The following is a 19,450-nucleotide window of genomic DNA, read 5'->3' on the forward strand; positions in this document are numbered from 1 at the left end:
TAATCTTCATACACGAGAGATGCGGTTTTCATAAAAACAGACAACCCTACTGTACCATATTGTTAAAATGTTTTTAAGGCCTCCCTCAGCTGTATAGCTCAACCGTTGGCTCTTCTAATAGTCCTTGTGTCTGGCTGATCAAATTCCATCGACACACAGTCCCCCAGGCTCCTCCACCATGGTGGTAGCTCTTCCCCTTTTGCCTCCTAGATATAATGCAATACACAACATGCATCTATAACCATGGCAACATTTGGATCTTAGCAAGGCAATCTAGTGAGTAAACAGCTCCAGAGTCCCTTCAATCTACCAAAAGCACATTCAACAGTCATTCTGCACCTGCTGAGCCTGTAGCTGAATCCTTCTTTAGTGATGTTGAGGTTGCTAGTGTATGGCTTTACGAGCCAGGGGAATAAATGGTTGGCTGGGTCCCCCGGAATCACGACTCGCATTTCAGTATCGCCAACAGTAATCCGCTGGTTGGAGAAGAATGTCTTTGCTTGCAGCTTTTTGAAAACTGCTGTGTTCTTAAAGATGTGAGCACCATGCTGGTTCCCTGACCAGCCCACTCAGATATCAGTGAAGTGTCCCTGGGCATCCACTAGCACTTGCATAACCATAGAAAAGTAGCCCTTTCTGTTGATGTACCACGGTGGGCTGATGCCAGAATAGGGATGTGTGCACCATCTGTCACCCCACTGCTGCAAACCGATCCAAAATTTCCTGTATATTACCAAGACTCTAAGTTCTATGTAGCAGGAGACACTTAATGGCCTTACACACTTGGATGATACTGTGGATTTTCCAACTCCAAACTGATTGCCCATTGATCAATAGCAATCCAGTACTGTAAGCTTCTAGAGCATGATCACTCACTTACTTCTCTCATTTTGGTGTCCCTGTGCTGGAGATCTGGGTGTGCTCAGCACAAGGTCCTGGAATGTGGCCTTTAACATCCAGAAGTTCTTTAGCCACGGCTAGTGAATTCCAATCCTGCATTATAATATGGTCCCATCAGCCAGTGCTCATTTCTTGGGCCCAGAAGCATTGATCCACTGTGTGGAGCTGCTCTGCGAATGCCAGCAGCAACCTGGCATTTTTTTCTGCTGTGTCCATCATTATCCTGTTATTCCACTTGAACATCTCCCCATCTTTGTCGTTGCAGTCCCAGTTGTAGTAGTACTCATTCACGTCCCGCAAATACAGGAGAACGGTTCATCCTGCAGGATCCTGCATTCATCCTCATGAGACTTGCACTGAACTGCGCAAGGTCTGTGCTTCTCAAAAGCATGGGACTGGGGACATTTTTTTTTGTTAACTGCATGAAAATTACGGTTGGAACTTGACCCCTAGTTCCCAGAAATCTCTGGTGTCCCACAGAGCGCTGAGAAAATGTCCCACAAGGCATTGAGCCAGACAGCGGCACCACCACATTTCGCAGGGATGCTAGCACTCATGGGGAGAAAGTACAGCTGTAGCTCACGAAAGCTTATGCTCAAATAAATTGCTCAGTCTCTAGCGTGCTGACATAAGCATCCATGCGCCCGAGCGATATACAAAAGTTAGCGGCTGCACAATGATGTAATTTGTGTCAACTGCTCTTTGTAGCATAGACATTGCCTCAAATTTGAAAGGCACATAAAAGCTAGGTGCCCAACTCCTACTGAATGTAGGCCCTTTTTGAAAATTCAAGCTTCCATTACCTAGGCTATTAAACTATTTTGATTCACGAATGTTGTCATAAAATATTGATTCAGGGTCTAGATGGCCAGACGGCAGGTGCAGACCCCTCCATTGTTACAGCAAGAACTGGACAGAACACTACTTTGGGACCAGTCAAATTCTGTGGAGAGTGGCAGTTCTATGGGGGCATAAATACCTTTAATGGAGATGGCAGACACTCTTCCCTCTGCAAACAAACACACAGCACCAAAGGAGGGTGGATCTCTCTGGAGCACTCCCAGTTATTAGGAATAGCTGAGAGAATCACAAGCCTAGCTCTGTCTCAGACCCCATGTTTCATAGCAGAGTTTGGTCACGTGACATACCTTTCCATCAGGTATAGTTTACTTTGGAAGAGTCCCCTCCCCATTCTTTCATAATGTAAAATACCTGAAGAAGGCACTGCCAATTTTTAATTGTTTCTATCTGTGTTAAGCCTTAAATTTAGGAGAAATCCCTCACTGCTACTTTACCTCATTCTCCACCCAACTGTGCTCCAACACCATAAAGAAACAAGCATCCCTCAGGGAACACCCCATATGTACTGTCAGGGACTATTCTGCTGGCTTACAGCTGGTGCTAGCACCGCCCCCGCTTGGCTCGGTGCTGCTTCCCATCACTCATCGGGGTCTTGGGAAGCAAACTATAAGCTGCCCTAACTTACACTGGGAGCCAGAGGCTCCTGAACAGCCCCGAACTGCAGGTGGTTGAAAGGTGGCTTTGGAACACAAAAGTGACAGAGACACCGTGGCCCTTCCCATCCATCTCTGCACCCAATGCAGGAACAGGGCAACAGATAATTGGACCCACAGAAAACAAACATGTATCCAAAACCCAGATACGTCATATGCAAAAGTGAGCCGCACTACGGTTGCTTTGGGAATAACTGAGTTTCCTAATATTTGTGTGGTGAAAATCTCAACCATGTTATACTGACAGTTGTTTTCATTTAAATTTCTCTCTAAATGGGTCCACCACCAGTGGGCAGATATTACTATGGTAACTAAGCACAAATGGAGGAACTGTTCTGCAAGTTGTTAGGCAACACTATGCTATCAGCTGCTGATGTTGTTCAAGCCTATTGTATAGTTCATGCTAGCTGGAGTCATTTAATTAGACAAAAATGAAAGCACTTGATAGGAAAAGCTATGCTGGAGACAGGCTGTCTTTGAGGGGGGAAAGAAATTTAAGAAGAATGACAAAGAACAAACAAGATGGAATAAAACAGATGCGTGGCTTTTTTTCCTTTAAAAAGTTGATAATAAAAACAATATTTTAGTAAGACAGTTTCTAAAGTGCCAGGTGTGAGGAAAATCAAAAGGTAATGCTCTATCTAAATGAACAGAAGATCACATTACAGAATCTTTAGCTGTGTCTGGATGTATAATTAAGAAGGATTCAGCTGCCATATTCACCTGTTTGATCCAGGTCAGCCTAATAGTTTTAACCTTGACAAGTCTGGTGGCCTCAGAACTTAAACCAAGAACTTAATGGCGGTGTAGACTAGCATTTCATGATATGCTCCCTAGGTGTGGTCCCTGCAGGCAGGGAACTAAAGCATGGTGTCAGAGCAGCGTGGATAAGCTTGCACTGCTGCTGTCTGTGCTGTGCTTGTTCTAAGGAAAAATCCCGCGCTTCCCCAGCCTGTAATTTTGATACTATGAGCATTAAACTCAAACCAATGTTTTAAAGCAAGAACTAGTCAGTCGTCAATCAGCTATCAGTTAATACGGTATCCTGGCATCTGTCCTTCACATTATGAACCTACTCTATGGTTGTGGGTATTGGTGGAGGAAAGAGAGAGACAGTAAGAACACCTTTTAAGAAGCATTTGGTTTATAGTCTTCAGCATCAATAGTATTCATTCAGCACACAAAGGGGATTCACTGTTCCTTGAGCGGGACTATGAAAATGAGAAATAATTGGCTGTTGTCAAGAGGAAATGGCTGGAAGCCAACACAACACTGATTGTTGGAATAGTCCCAGCTCTAAGTATCTGATCTGAAATGAGGAAGAAAATGCAGGTTCCTTATATCATTGGTCCTCCAGCTGTTCTCATCTTACACATGTGACCCATCTGGAACATTGGGTTCCAAAACTAAAACAGTCTACAAATGTCATGGTGTGCACCACAGCCAGGATGTCTCCAAGCCTACTGTGGCTAAAATTTTCCAGAGGTCACCTCTAATTTTGAACGCCTTTTTTCTTGAGATGCACCAATTCAGACATCTTAAGCCTGATGGGTATCTTAAACCAAGTGAAGACAATGGAAGTTGCAGCTTCTCCATGTTGTACTCAAAAACTGAGGAGTGGAAATTAGTTCAGTTAGGACAGTTCTGAAATTTTTGTCCTAGACTTAGGTCTTGTCTACACAGCCCCACAGTTTGCATAGTGTGCACTAGCATAGTGCTCTGTAACTCTTCTGTGCAGACAAATGAAAAAAGTACCTAGTTTGCATTAATGTAGTCTGCTTTCAAACAAGACTAGTTAATGCAAAACAGGTATCTTTAGGTTTGTGCCAGCTGCATCCACACAGGGGAGTTAAAGCGTAACAAGCTAGTGCATGCTGCAATTCATACCTCTGTAGTCCAAACTGCAGGTTGTGTAGGCATGGTCTTAGTCTCTTTATCAATTATGACTGACTGCCCTCTGTCCACACAAAGTTAAAATTCTGATGTACTGTTTGCATTGTCTGGACTCCCTAGTTTCCTTTTTAAATCTCCCTTCCCCTGACAAGCCTACTGATTGAGCTCAAAACAGTGATAACCTCTGAATCTGCACTACTTTTCAGAAGCATCTCCTTCTCTTCACTGACAGATGTAGCCCTGCAGGTGATAAGTGGGCAGGTATTCTTCCTTGGGTGGTCAAAGCACATTGATCTGGGCCACATGTCTGACAGTCATCCAGCTATTGGTTAATATCTACTGCTCAGGGTGACCATATTTCCCCAAGGAAAAATGGGACACATGAGGCTAGCCTAAGATCATTCCCTTGCTCAGGGTTTGCCTGAGCTGCTTGTCCGAGCCCTGCCCTCTCTCCCCACACAAGGCTGGCATCACTGCTCACCCCCCTGCATAAGGCTGGGCTCCGTTCGCCCGAGCCCTGCCGACCCCCCTATGCAGGGCTGGCATCACCACTCGCCCCCCACATGTTCCTCTACACTCCACTTTGCCAAAATTATGACTGCTCACAAACCGGGTAGAATTAGTAGGGGAAGCAAAAGTGGATGGGAATCTGGGAGGCAGTGACCATGAGTTGGTTGAGTTCAGGATCCTGACGCAGGGAAGAAAGGTAAGCAGCAGGATACGGACCCTGGACTTCAGGAAAGCAGACTTCGACTCCCTCAGGGAACGGATGGCCAGGATCCCCTGGGGAACTAACATGAAGGGGAAAGGAGTCCAGGAGAGCTGGCAGTATTTCAAGGAATCCCTGTTGAGGTTACAGGGACAAACCATCCTGATGAGTCGAAAGAATAGTAAATATGGCAGGCGACCAGCTTGGCTCAATGGTGAAATCCTAGCGGATCTTAAACATAAAAAAGAAGCTTACAAGAAGTGGAAGGTTGGACATATGACCAGGGAAGAGTATAAAAATATTGCTCGGGCATGTAGGAATGATATCAGGAGGGCCAAATCGCACCTGGAGCTGCAGCTAGCAAGAGATGTCAAGAGTAACAAGAAGGGTTTCTTCAGGTATGCTGGCAACAAGAAGAAAGCCAAGGAAAGTGTGGGCCCCTTACTGAATGAGGGAGGCAGCCTAGTGACAGAGGATGTGGAAAAAGCTAATGTACTCAATGCTTTTTTTGCCTCTGTCTTCACTAACAAGGTCAGCTCCCAGACTGCTGCGCTGGGCATCACAAAATGGGGAAGAGATGGCCAGCCCTCTGTGGAGATAGAGGTGGTTAGGGACTATTTAGAAAAGCTGGACGTGCACAAGTCCATGGGGCCGGACGAGTTGCATCCGAGAGTGCTGAAGGAATTGGCGGCTGTGATTGCAGAGCCATTGGCCATTATCTCTGAAAACTCGTGGCAAACGGGGGAAGTCCCGGATGACTGGAAAAAGGCTAATGTAGTGCCAATCTTTAAAAAAGGGAAGAAGGAGGATCCTGGGAACTACAGGCCAGTCAGCCTCACCTCAGTCCCTGGAAAAATCATGGAGCAGGTCCTCAAAGAATCAATCCTGAAGCACTTGAATGAAAGGAAAGTGATCAGGAACAGCCAGCATGGATTCACCAAGGGAAGGTCATGCCTGACTAATCTAATCGCCTTTTATGATGAGATTTCTGGTTCTGTGGATGAAGGGAAAGCAGTGGATGTATTGTTTCTTGACTTTAGCAAAGCTTTTGACACGGTCTCCCACAGTATTCTTGTCAGCAAGTTAAGGAAGTATGGGCTGGATGAATGCACTATAAGGTGGGTAGAAAGCTGGCTAGATTGTCGGGCTCAACGGGTAGTGATCAATGGCTCCATGTCTAGTTGGCAGCCGGTGTCAAGTGGAGTGCCCCAGGGGTCGGTCCTGGGGCCGGTTTTGTTCAATATCTTCATAAATGATCTGGAGGATGGTGTAGATTGCACTCTCAGCAAATTTGCGGATGATACTAAACTGGGAGGAGTGGTAGATACGCTGGAGGGGAGGGATAGGATACAGAAGGACCTAGACAAATTGGAGGATTGGGCCAAAAGAAATCTGATGAGGTTCAATAAGGATAAGTGCAGGGTCCTGCACTTAGGACGGAAGAACCCAATGCATGGCTACAGACAAGGGGCCGAATGGCTAGGCAGCAGTTCTGCGGAAAAGGACCTAGGGGTGACAGTGGATGAGAAGCTAGATATGAGTCAGCAGTGTGCCCTTGTTGCCAAGAAGGCCAATGGCATTTTGGAATGTATAAGTAGGGGCATAGCGAGCAGATCGAGGGACGTGATCGTTCTCCTCTATTCGACATTGGTGAGGCCTCATCTGGAGTACTGTGTCCAGTTTTGGGCCCCACACTACAAGAAGGATGTGGATAAATTGGAGAGAGTCCAGCGAAGGGCAACAAAAATTATTAGGGGTCTAGAACACATGACTTATGAGGAGAGGCTGAGGGAGCTGGGATTGTTTAGTCTGCAGAAGAGAAGAATGAGGGGGGATTTGATAGCTGCTTTCAACTACCTGAAAGGGGGTTCCAAAGAGGATGGCTCTAGACTGTTCTCAATGGTAGCAGATGACAGAACGAGGAGTAACGGTCTCAAGTTGCAGTGGGGGAGGTTTAGATTGGATATTAGGAAAAACTTTTTCACTATGAGGGTGGTGAAACACTGGAATGCGTTACCTAGGGAGGTGGTAGAATCTCCTTCCTTAGAAGTTTTTAAGGTCAGGCTTGACAAAGCCCTGGCTGGGATGATTTAACTGGGAATTGGTCCTGCTTCGAGCAGGGGGTTGGACTAGATGACCTTCTGGGGTCCCTTCCAACCCTGATATTCTATGATTCTATGATTTGTCCCCTTGATCAGTTGGCAAGAGCCAACAGGACAAATGCCCACTTTTGCCAAAAAAGTCAGGACAGCCAGGACAGGGTTTTAAAAAGGGACTGTCCTGGCCAAAATGGGATGTATGGTCACCCCTCCATTGCTTTCTTAGAAGCTGTCTGCTGCCAGTGACCTCATCCACCTTGTCTTTCTATTATCTTGGGACTGACACAGCTACAACAACACTGCATACAGTTAAGTTCATCAGCATTCATCCCACCCTCCTTTGTTAGAAAATTCAGATGTGGCTATTCAGAATGGGGGTTCAGTGACATTACTGCAATATCCCTAAGTAGGCTTATTCACCCCATCACACTTCTTTATAAAATTGCATATAAAGCACAAATAAAGGCCAACATTTCCCTCTATTTTTGAGCTTGTGTTCTATTCTGAAAAGTGAAAGTGTCCCAAAGACCTGGAAAAAGACTTCAGATACCTCTCCACTTAATCAAAAAAATAAACAGCATTGACAAATCATGCTGAGCTAGACAAGGGCTTGCAGTGTATAAATCTCAACCTTTAGCATCAGAGTTCCTTCTAGATATAGTATTTATTGCTCTCTATTAGATGTTAATACATTCATGCTCACTAACAATAACTAAGTCATGAAGAAGTTATCTTGGTTATCAATGCACAGGAAGCCAAAAACTGGGAAGATTCTGCTTCCATTCCTTTATATGATTTCTTCTAATACCACAAATGAGACCAAGAAAAAACTGTGTCAATTAATCTTCTCAAACTAAAACAATGTTTAGGCTAGATAACTGTGTTGCATTTCGTTTGGTGTTCAAAGAGAGTTCAGGAAGATCCACTTGTGTAGCTTGTTTCTGAAGAATCTCCAAACTGTCTTTTTACATGTATATTTGAACTTGGCAGCTGGTGCTGTAGAAAATCTAGGTGATGAATGAAGGATGGTATACAGTGTGTGTGTGAGAGAGAGATGAAGTTCACCAGCTTCTCCTGGAGTTTTCCCCCCCACTGAAATGAAGTATGAATGATTCAAGTTCATAGGTTCTCAGACTTTTTCCCATTTGCAGACTTTTTCATAAGAGGAAGAGAGCTATTCTCATTAAACTCCCTTATCCTACCTTTCCCAGCAGCATATATGGCATTTGGTTTTCATATCTTTTTTATTCTGCAGACCACTACAAAGGACTCCAAGACAATGTGCCCATTTCTCACCCACTAAAGTCAATAGAAAATCTCCCCTTGAGTTCAGGGGCAGCTGCATCAGCATATTTAATTATTATTTCTGTGTTGTTGAATTGTATGGAACTATTACTGCCAGAAAAATACAAACATGTGTCATGCTTGCAGATGTAATCTCCAGGACTGGTAGCATGTCAGGGTATGCTACAACCCAGATCAGTCCTTTAGTGGTGACAATAGTGGAACACAACTCAAGTGCGTTTTGGCATATGAAATTTTAAAGTTGTCATAAATATAAAGGGAAGGGTAAACCCCTTTAAAATCCCTCCTGGCCAGAGGAAAAATCCTCTCACCTGTAAAGGGTTAAGAAGCTAAAGGTAACCTCACTGGCACCTGACCAAAATGACCAATGAGGAGACAAGATACTTTCAAAAGCTGAGAGGAGGGAGAAAAGCAAAGGGTCTGTGTGATGCTTTTGCCGGAGACAGAATAGGAATGGAGTCTTAGAACTTAGTAAGTAATCTAGCTAGGTATGTGTTAGATTATGATTTCTTTAAATGGCTGAGAAAATAGCTGTGCTGAATAGAATGAATATTCCTGTCTGTGTGTCTTTTTTGTAACTTAAGGTTTTGCCTAGAGGGATTCTCTATGTTTTGAATCTAATTACCCTGTACGGTATTCACCATCCTGATTTTACAGAGGTGATTCTTTTTTTTCTTCTATTAAAAGTCTTCTTGTAAGGAAACTGAATGCTTTTTCATTGTTCTAAGATCCAAGGGTTTGGGTCTGTGGTCACCTATGCAAATTGGTGAGGATTTTTACCAAACCTTCCCCAGGAAGTGGGGTGCAAGGGTTGGGAGGATTTTGGGGGGAAAGACGTTTCCAAACTACGTTTTTTCAGGAACCCAGATAAAGTTTGGTGGTGGCAGTGGAAGTCCAAGGGTAAAATAGTTTGTACCTTGGGGAAGTTTTAACCTAAGCTGGTAAAAGTAAGCTTAGGAGGTTTTCATGCAGGTCCCAACATCTGTACCCTAGAGTTCAGAGTGGGGAAGGAACCTTGACAAAAGTTATAACTATTTTATATTAATCTTTGGCAAGCAAGACTTTGGTGTGGTGTGCAAATTTTGGAAGAAGAGGAGTTGTATCTTATATGAGATCTGAACTACAGCAGATTTATAGCAAAGAGCTTTGGCATTAGGCAGTGTGTATTTTGTGAACAGATATTAAGCTTTGCTTTGACTTCATGGCCATAATTCTTTGAGGCACAAGCTGATTACTGAACACAGTTGACCACAACATGCAAAAGTGATGCTTTTGGTACCATATGTGCAAATCTGGAAACAGCAAAATGGGAGACTCTTTCATCTGGGGACTTAGATTCCATGCAGCTCATTCTATCTTATGCCAAGACCTTTTATGCCATGCTGTCAGCATGAAGCCCTGGGGAAAGGCATGGAGTTGGGGGAGAAGAAACTTCTAAACTGCTGTTGGTCTCTAGCTACTTTCAGTCAATAGAATGACTCTTAGGGCAATTGGCAGCCAGTCCATGAGTTAGAGATGTCCTAAGGCTCCTCTAATTTACACTGGAAGCTGAGCTGAAAACATGAGGAAACATAAAAGGTGCCCAGAAATGATCTTCTCTTTTGCTGAGATTTTGTGGACTAACACCTACTGTTTGGCATAGTCCCTTACAAAAATGCAATTAAAGCTTTGGAGCCTTTTCCTTGTTTCTTTGCTGCAGACACCAATAGTGGGGGGGATCAATGCTTTAATGCTGCCTTTCCTACCTGTTCTTTGTAGGTGAAAGCAATACTTGTAATCTTCCCTGACTTAACTGTAACCCTTGATTGTGCCGTTTTGTCCTGTTTGCATCTCATCTATCAACTGGATGTTGCTATGGTTGCATCTACGTGCACATTGTTTTATTGATTAAGTCAGCCTTGGAATGTTTCTATTCCACTCTGTTAATATCTAGAGCAGACATTCTCTTGCGGGGACCCTATAGACTGATTTACACTCCACTGCAAGGCTAGAATTGTTTCCCCTTATAGATCAGAACTGCATTCTTCATTACTACTGCAAGTGTGTGTTTTATATTTGTAACCTCAAATTATTTAATAGCTCAATTATGAAAAGAAATTAACTCAGAGTTCAGTATGTAGCACTTTGCACTTGTTACATAAGACACCTCAGTTTAGGAAAGTTAGAAGGTTTACTCCTTTCTGAGCTGCTGGGTGTTAGAAGCATTGAACTGTCATATACACAATTATTGAGAAGAAGAAAGGGAGACTAGTTTGTCATTAGGACAGCTGTAGGCACAGACTGAATCAGCAATTGCTTGCAGTGCCACCTTTTAGTGGGGGCGCTATGCTCTAGTGCAGTGGTTTTCAGCCAGGGGTTTGTGTACCCCTGGAGGTACGCAGAGGTCTTCCAGGGGTTACATCAACTCATCTAGATATTTGCCTAGTTTTACAACAGGCTACATAAAAAGCACTAGCAAAGTCAGTACAAACTAAAATTTCATACGACTGTTCCATATGCGATACACTGAAACGTAAGCACAATATTTATATTCCAGTTAATTTTATAATTATATGCTAAAAATGAGAAAGTGAGCAATTTTTCAGTAATGGTGTGCTGTGATACTTTTGTATTTTTATGTCTTATTTTATAAGCAAGTAGTTTTTAAGTGAGGTGAAACTTGGGGGTACGCAAGACAAGTGAGACTCCTGAAAGGGGTACAGTAGTCTGGAAAGGTTGAGAGCCACCACTCTAGTGGAATTCCAATGCAGGAAAAAAACCTGCCAGCCAGAAGAGCTGTGTGTTCTAGACACCCATTCTCCAGGGCAGGTAAAGGAGAGCTGGTATACTGGAGTGGTTGAAAGCACCAGAAACTCCACTCATTTTCTCTTTAAAAAGAGCTTACAAAGTGAAGTATCGGTTGTGCTGCTTTCTTCATCTGCTGTTTTGTCAGTTTACAGGCTGTATTTTTTAAAAGTTGTAATAAAGTATAATCAACATGAACTGACCAAAAAAACATATAATTATATATATAAAAATCTTCCCAACTACATTACCTCCTGAGCTCTTCACCCACATTATAAAGTTCTTTGCACAACAATAGAAGCAGCTGCATTGCTTTTCGCTGTGTTGCCTGTAGCTTTCTGTTTATTGCTTTTTGTCTAGTTCCATTTCTAATAATGGTCTGACAAAGATGGAAACATTTGGAAAATAAAGCAGAGTCAAATGCTTACGCCTGTCACCCCTGTGACTTTTTTCGTGCCCACTGGTCTCAACTTACTTTCATATGCCTTGATCCAAGAGAGTGCTTAAGTATATTAGTAATCCCATTGAAGTAAGTGGGACTAGTTACACATATGCTTAAGTGCTTTGCTGGATCATGTCCAGAGAAACCAACATGCATGAAACAGATATAATCTTCTCTAAAGAAGATTAAGTACAATTTTAAATTAATGTGAAGGACCTTAGTGAATCAAACTTCTTGGAAATACCAGGCACAGGAATGAAAGTAAACAATGCAGTTCACCCTACAATGTACAAACTCCAAGAAATTGCAGTCCCATCTGCAGCAAATCAGATAAAACCTCCAACATGTCCATGCTTCCCTGGCCAGGATCAACACTGAGGAAGTTTAGATTCCAGGAATCAATAGCAGGCTTGATAACATGCCAAGTGGTGCAGGCTGCATACATTCCATCGAGTTTACAGGAAAACGTGATGTTGAAAATGAACAGTAAATAGCCATCCTCCTCAGTCTATTCCTACACTTAAACCTTCAAAAACTCTACATCCAACACAAGAGCTTTGTAAAGTCTGTAAAAAAAATGTCACTGAAATATTTCAGAAAACCTCTTTTGAAGGCTACTTTCATTAAGCTGTTGAAAAATTGATTTAAATTTCAACCATATTTATCCCCAGTCAGTGCATAAGAGACTGGCTCTTTCATACAAAGGACTGACTTCCCTACCCTTCCAGTATTGGATGCAAGAAATAAACCAGCAATCATTAAAAAGCAAATGAATGTATAATCCCTTCTATACTCCATCCTTTCATTGACAACTCTTTTGTTTGTGTGTTTGCTTGTTGAATATAGCAACAGAATGAACATCTTTCAAGGTGATGTTTCTTTTCTTTATTGAGTACACAGTGTCCCGTGTACATTCATATGATTCAAGATACACTGCTGCATGGAGATTTAGCCAAGACACTCATTACGTGAGTGTGGTTAAATCTCTTTATGCTGCAACAAAAATGTCCCAGGTCAATTTAGTTGCAAGTTCAGTGAGATTTTTATCCAAGTAGCAATGGATTTTTATCTTTAATTAATGGGTTTGTAAAAAAAAAAAAAAAGAAGAAGAAAGGTATGAAATGCAGGCAGTCCTTTCCTTAAAGGACTATGTTGGCTGCTATCATTTGTAGCCATGATCAAAACAAAGATTTTTCTAAAAAAATGGAAGAGGCAGGAGCTAAGATGATGAAGACAGATATAATTCTTAGCCCAGTTATGATACCTGTAGCAGGACTTACCCAGTCTGGTTTCAGGCCAGGACCCTGTCTCAGTTTATCTTACAGCTCCCATCAGACAAGCCACCCTCAACTGTTTTCACAATACAGCTCTCTTTCTGGGTGTGGTTCACTATCATAAAACACTCAAACTTTCCAGCCCTCTTCCACAAGTGCAGTTAGTCTTTTAGGTTTACAATAGGTTTCAGTATCCATCAAGTCCTCCCTCTAGGCTCAAAAGTCTTTCTCCTCCTTATATCCTTCTCTCCAGGGTCACAGTCCTGTGCAGCCCTCCAACCTGTAGCTTCTCACCCAGCAGAACCCTGCTCTGGACAGGTTGTTAAGGTGAGGCTTAGCCCTTAACAGGTTCCCACATCTCACAGGGCAGACTCGCACATATTACATATCCACTTTCCAACAAGCTCCCACAACAAACTCTTGGACTGAACACAGGCTACCTTTATAATCCCAATGGAAATAGAATCCCATCATGTAACACCACAACGCCTCCCCCCGCGCAGGTAACGTTGAGCCCTAACTCTCTTAAAGGACCAGCTCACCATGTGACATGACCGTTAGACAAAGAAGGAAATCAGACTCAGTCAGAGAAACCATTGATTTTAAAGCAGTGCTTTTAGCACTGCTGTAGTAGGATTAAGGAGTCTACTGTGGCAGTTAAATCACAGTCCACATTGTGGGACAGGTGACGAGAGCAGACGAGAGATAGGGAAGTGCTCTGCAGCAGCAGAAGTTCCTTGATACATTCTGAGCCAAATCCACAAAGGGATTTAGGTGCCTAAATCCCCATTTTAGGTACCACTACAATTCACATATTTTCCTCTCAACTGCAGCCTAACCCTGTAGGTTTCTGAACTCACTCAGTGCCTAAATTTCTGCCTCTGAGCATGTGCACTGATACCTCAGGAGGGCATCCAGACATCTCTCTCATGCTTGAGCCCCAGCACGATCTTCAAACCAGGAGAAGACCGTGTTCTCCAGCCATCTTCCCCACAGGTCCTGATCCAGCAGGTGTGCTCAGAGCATGCCTAACTCCATACAAAATGGCCATGGAGAGGAAGTGGCAGTGGCCTCCCTTATAATATTTAGCCCAGTGGATAAATATTTTGGACTCTCCCAAAATATGAGAAAACCTGCTTCAATTTTTCCCCAACATGATGAGGAGAGGAATTCCTCACCTCTTTGAGTGCCCTTGCCAATGGACTATAGATTGATTCTCACTCTGTCCCAAATAAAATGTAATTAGTTAATAAAATGGAAGAGCTTCAAGAGGAGAGATTGAGGGAGCCCCATGTCAGAATATTGCATAGTCCAGTGATGAGGCGGGGGACCCCTGTTTCAAGGAGGCCTTCTCCTCACCTTGCTGAGGGGGAACTGAACCAGGTTCTCTCACTTCCTAGTGAGTACCCCAGCCAGTGGACTAAAGATTAGAGGGAGCCCTCCACCTCCTGTCTTCTTGGCCATTTTATGTGGAAGTAGGCAGGTGCCTAAGCTGTTTCTTGCAAGAAATGGCATAGGCACCTAAGCTGCCTGACTGCAGGAGTGGGGTTCACAGCTGTGGATTGCAAGCAGAGAGGCACATCCTTCCAGCCCAGACTCGAGCACCGAACTCCGTGAGAGGGACGGTGCTTAGGACACATCCCTCTCATTGAGATCTCCCAAGGGTGAGCTTAGGCAGCTCCCCGCTAAGTGTGCTAGTTTTGTGGATTGCATTTGAAGGCACCTATCTCTCTCCATTCATTATATAGGGCCTCTAGTGCCTAACTCAAGCTTTGTGGATCACAGTGATTCTCAAGTTAGGTGCTGCAACAGAAGGGTCACTTTGTGGATCTGGGCCTCTGTCTGACTCACCAAGAATTCCTCCAAGGCGCTGATGTAGCATGTGTGAGAATGGACACTGCAACTCCATGAGCAGTGTGGCATGAGCCTCCAACCCCTGCACTGTCAGTAGAGCTGAGTCTGGTATAGAACTAGGTGGGATCACTCTTGTCTAGTGACCTCGGAGGCGTATAGAACCACCCCAGGCTCTAAGCTTGCATGCCTTGCACAAAATCTAGCACTGTTACTAACCCTATTGTAGGAGTGTAAAGCAGGGGGGAAGGTTCTTGCTCCCGCTCCCATTTCTCTGCCATCCAGGGACAGACACCACCTGGCCCTAACCTGAGTCACACATCTGAATCTCTGGGTTTTAGCCATTTGGCCATCTCAAATGCTAGCCAGGGTGTCTTCAATAAAAATACAAGGGAAGGAAAGAAAGAAAGAAAGAAAGAAAGAAAGAAAGAAAGAAAGAAAGAAAGAAAGAAAGAAAGAAAGAAAGAAAGAAAGAAAGAAAAGTTAGTTCTCTGAGTTTCTGCAACATTGCTTCTATCATAGAATCATAGAATATCAGGGTTGGAAGGGACCTCAGGAGGTCATCTAGTCCAACCCCCTGCTCGAAGCAGGACCAATTCCCAGTTAAATCATCCCAGCCAGGGCTTTGTCAAGCCTGACCTTAAAAACCTCTAAGGAAGGAGATTCTACCACCTCCCTAGGTAACGCATTCCAGTGCTTCGCCACCCTCCTAGAGAAACAGTTTTTCCTAATATCCAGCCTAAACCTCCCCCACTGCAACTTGAGACCATTACTCCTCGTTCTGTCATCTGCTACCATTGAGAACAGTCTAGAGCCATCCTCTTTGGAACCCCCTTTCAGGTAGTTGAAAGCAGCTATCAAATCCCCCCTCATTCTTCTCTTCTGCAGACTAAACAATCCCAGCTCCCTCAGCCTCTCCTCATAAGTCATGTGTTCTAGACCCCTAATAATTTTTGTTGCCCTTCGCTGGACTCTCTCCAATTTATCCACATCCTTCTTGTAGTGTGGGGCCCAAAACTGGACACAGTACTCCAGATGAGGCCTCACCAATGTCGAATAGAGGGGAACGATCACGTCCCTCGATCTGCTCGCTATGCCCCTACTTATACATTCCAAAATGCCATTGGCCTTCTTGGCAACAAGGGCACACTGCTGACTCATATCCAGCTTCTCATCCACTGTCACCCCTAGGTCCTTTTCCGCAGAACTGCTGCCTAGCCATTCGGTCCCTAGTCTGTAGCTGTGCATTGGGTTCTTCCGTCCTAAGTGCAGGACCCTGCACTTATCCTTATTGAACCTCATCAGATTTCTTTTGGCCCAATCCTCCAATTTGTCTAGGTCCCTCTGTATCCTATCCCTGCCCTCCAGCATATCTACCACTCCTCCCAGTTTAGTATCATCCGCAAATTTGCTGAGAGTGCAATCCACACCATCCTCCAGATCATTTATGAAGATATTGAACAAAACCGGCCCCAGGACCAACCCCTGGGGCACTCCACTTGACACCGGCTGCCAACTAGTTATGGAGCCATTGATCACTACCCGTTGAGCCCGACAATCTAGCCAACTTTCTACGCACCTTATAGTGCATTCATCCAGCCCACACTTCTTTAACTTGCTGACAAGAATACTGTGGGAGACCGTGTCAAAAGCTTTGCTAAAGTCAACAAACGATACATCCACTGCTTTCCCTTCATCCACAGAACCAGTAATCTCATCATAGAAGGCGATTAGATTAGTCAGGCATGACCTTCCCTTGGTGAATCCATGCTGGCTGTTCCTGATCACTTTCCTCTCATGTAAGTGCTTCAGGATTGATTCTTTGAGGACCTGCTCCATGATTTTTCCAGGGACTGAGGTGAGGCTGACTGGCCTGTAGTTCCCAGGATCCTCCTTCTTCCCTTTTTTAAAGATGGGCACTACGTTGGCCTTTTTCCAGTCATCTGGGACTTCCCCCGTTCGCCACGAGTTTTCAAAGATAATGGCCAATGGCTCTGCAATCACAGCCGCCAATTCCTTCAGCACTCTCGGATGCAACTCGTCCGGCCCCATGGACTTGTGCACGTCCAGCTTTTCTAAATAGTCCTAACCAGCTCTTTCTCCACAGAGGGCTGGCCATCTATTCCCCATGTTGTGATGCCCAGCGCAGCAGTCTGGGAGCTGACCTTGTTCGTGAAGACAGAGGCAAAAAAAGCATTGAGTACATCAGTTTTTTCCACATCCTCTGTCACTAGGTTGCCTCCCTCATTCATTAAGGGGCCCACACTTTCCTTGGCTTTCTTCTTGTTGCCAACATACCTGAAGAAACCCTTCTTGTTACTCTTGACATCTCTTGCTAGCTGCAGCTCCAGGTGCGATTTGGCCCTCCTGATTTCATTCCTACATGCCCGAGCAATATTTTTATACTCTTCCCTGGTCATATGTCCAACCTTCCACTTCTTGTAAGCTTCTTTTTTATGTTTAAGATCCGCTAGGATTTCACCATTGAGCCAAGCTGGTCGCCTGCCATATTTACTATTCTTTCGACTCATCAGGATGGTTTGTCCCTGTAACCTCAACAGGGATTCCTTGAAATACAGCCTGGACTCTTTTCCCCTTCATGTTAGTCCCCCAGGGGATCCTGGCCATCCGTTCCCTGAGGAAGTCGAAGTCTGCTTTCCTGAAGTCCAGGGTCCGTATCCTGCTGCTTACCTTTCTTCCCTGTGTCAGGATCCTGAACTCAACCAACTCATGGTCACTGCCTCCCAGATTCCCATCCACTTTTGCTTCCCCCACTAATTCTTCCCGGTTTGTGAGCAGCAGGTCAAGAAAAGCTCCCCCCCCTCCACTTGGCTCCTCTAGCACTTGCATCAGGAAATTGTCCCCTACGCTTTCCAAAAACTTCCTGGATTATCTATGCACCGCTGTATTGCTCTCCCAGCAGATATCAGGAAAATTAAAGTCACCCATGAGAACCAGGGCGTGTGATCAAGTAGCTTCTGCGAGCTGCCGGAAGAAAGCCTCATCCACCTCATCCCCCTGGTCCGGTGGTCTATAGCAGACTCCCACCACTGTATCACTCTTGTTGCTCACACTTCTAAACTTAATCCAGAGACACTCAGGTTTTTCTGCAGTTTCGTACCGGAGCTCTGAGCAGTCATACTGCTCCCTTACATACAGTGCTACTCCCCCACCTTTTCTGCCCTGCCTGTCCTTCCTGAACAGTTTATAACCATCCATGACAGTACTCCAGTCATGTGAGTTATCCCACCAAGTCTCTGTTATTCCAATCACGTCGTAATTCCTTGACACCACCAGGACCTCCAGTTCTCCCTGCTTGTTTCCAAAGCTTTGTGCATTCTATCCTCTCATCCTGGTAGATGTTAGATATTTTGCTACCAAAACAAAGAGATTAGTGAAAGGCCTGGTGGGGCTGTTAAAGTAGCAGCTAAATGCTGGAAGTTAAATAATCAGCCTTCAAACAGTTTTTGTTTTAACTGAAGTAGGAAACCCAAACAGGGATAAGGGCCCCTGTTTACTCCTTACCCAACAGTAGCCTGAGCACAGCATTTGACGTTCTCATCTCCTCAATGCAAAGGCTTGAACATGATGTGAAAACAAAATACGTATGGACTTCCATCACCCTATTCAGTTTGTCGTACCATTTTCTGCATTGAAGACCTCTCCCTGTTGTCTGTGTATATACCAAAAGGAGCACAGCATCCAATCCAGCCTTAAAGCACTGAGGGAATTGGCTCTGAAACTGCAAATTTGGTATAAATCAGCTTCAAGGTGATGTCTAAAAGTGTGATGCACACCGTCAAGCCAGTTCGTACAGACCTGACATCTGAGAGCTCAAGGTTCGTCTCCAGGGCCTTTTAGCCCAGGCGTATTTATTTACTTGGTTTATTCTACAAGCAGCGTTAGTCAGATGTTTTTGTTGACAAGTTCTAGACAAAACACCTTTAATTTTTAAAACTATATGGTTCGGGCACACTCAAACTCCATGTAAATGAATATTAATCCTTTTGGCACAGTTTCCTGCTGCAGCCTCTGTGGAGCAGAAGAATACGATCATTTTTTTGAACTCTCAGGATCAAAGATTCTCAGATTCTACAGCCATGAGCACTGCAGGAAAACCTCGATTAGTTAGGTAAAAAATGGCATGTCACTTGCAAGCAGCTAGGTGTATTTTGCTGGACTTACCAAGTGCATTTGGGTATCAATGAAGTTAAAGTTCTCAAGTGCACTGATAAGCAGCAAGAAAACCTGATGATGAGGCTGAAAGTTGAATCATAACTGACTTCTGGATGCCAGTGCTTTACATTGGTGGTCTTATGAGTGTTATCATGGAATATCCAGGAACAATTCAATGAGATAAACCTGAACGTTCATTGACATTTACTGACTTTTCTCTATTTAAATCAGATGCATAATATTGCTTTGACTTGAGACAGCTCCAAATTAATCCTAGAATCCAGAAATCTCCAAATCAAAAGAGGGTCTGATTCCAGATTTAGATTCAAACTTTGTGAAGGAACCCTGTTCTCCTAATAGGCTGAACTCAAACTCCAGAACTGAGCATCCCTAAACTTTGGGAAATCTCAGATCTGCAACAAAAATTTGTGGCTCAAGCTCAAACAATCCCCAAGTGGCATCATGCTGTCATCTAACACTCTAAAATCAACATCTAACAGGAA

Source organism: Lepidochelys kempii, chromosome 11 (assembly GCF_965140265.1).
Source record: "Lepidochelys kempii isolate rLepKem1 chromosome 11, rLepKem1.hap2, whole genome shotgun sequence".
In the NCBI taxonomy this organism is placed as follows: Eukaryota; Metazoa; Chordata; order Testudines; family Cheloniidae; genus Lepidochelys; species Lepidochelys kempii.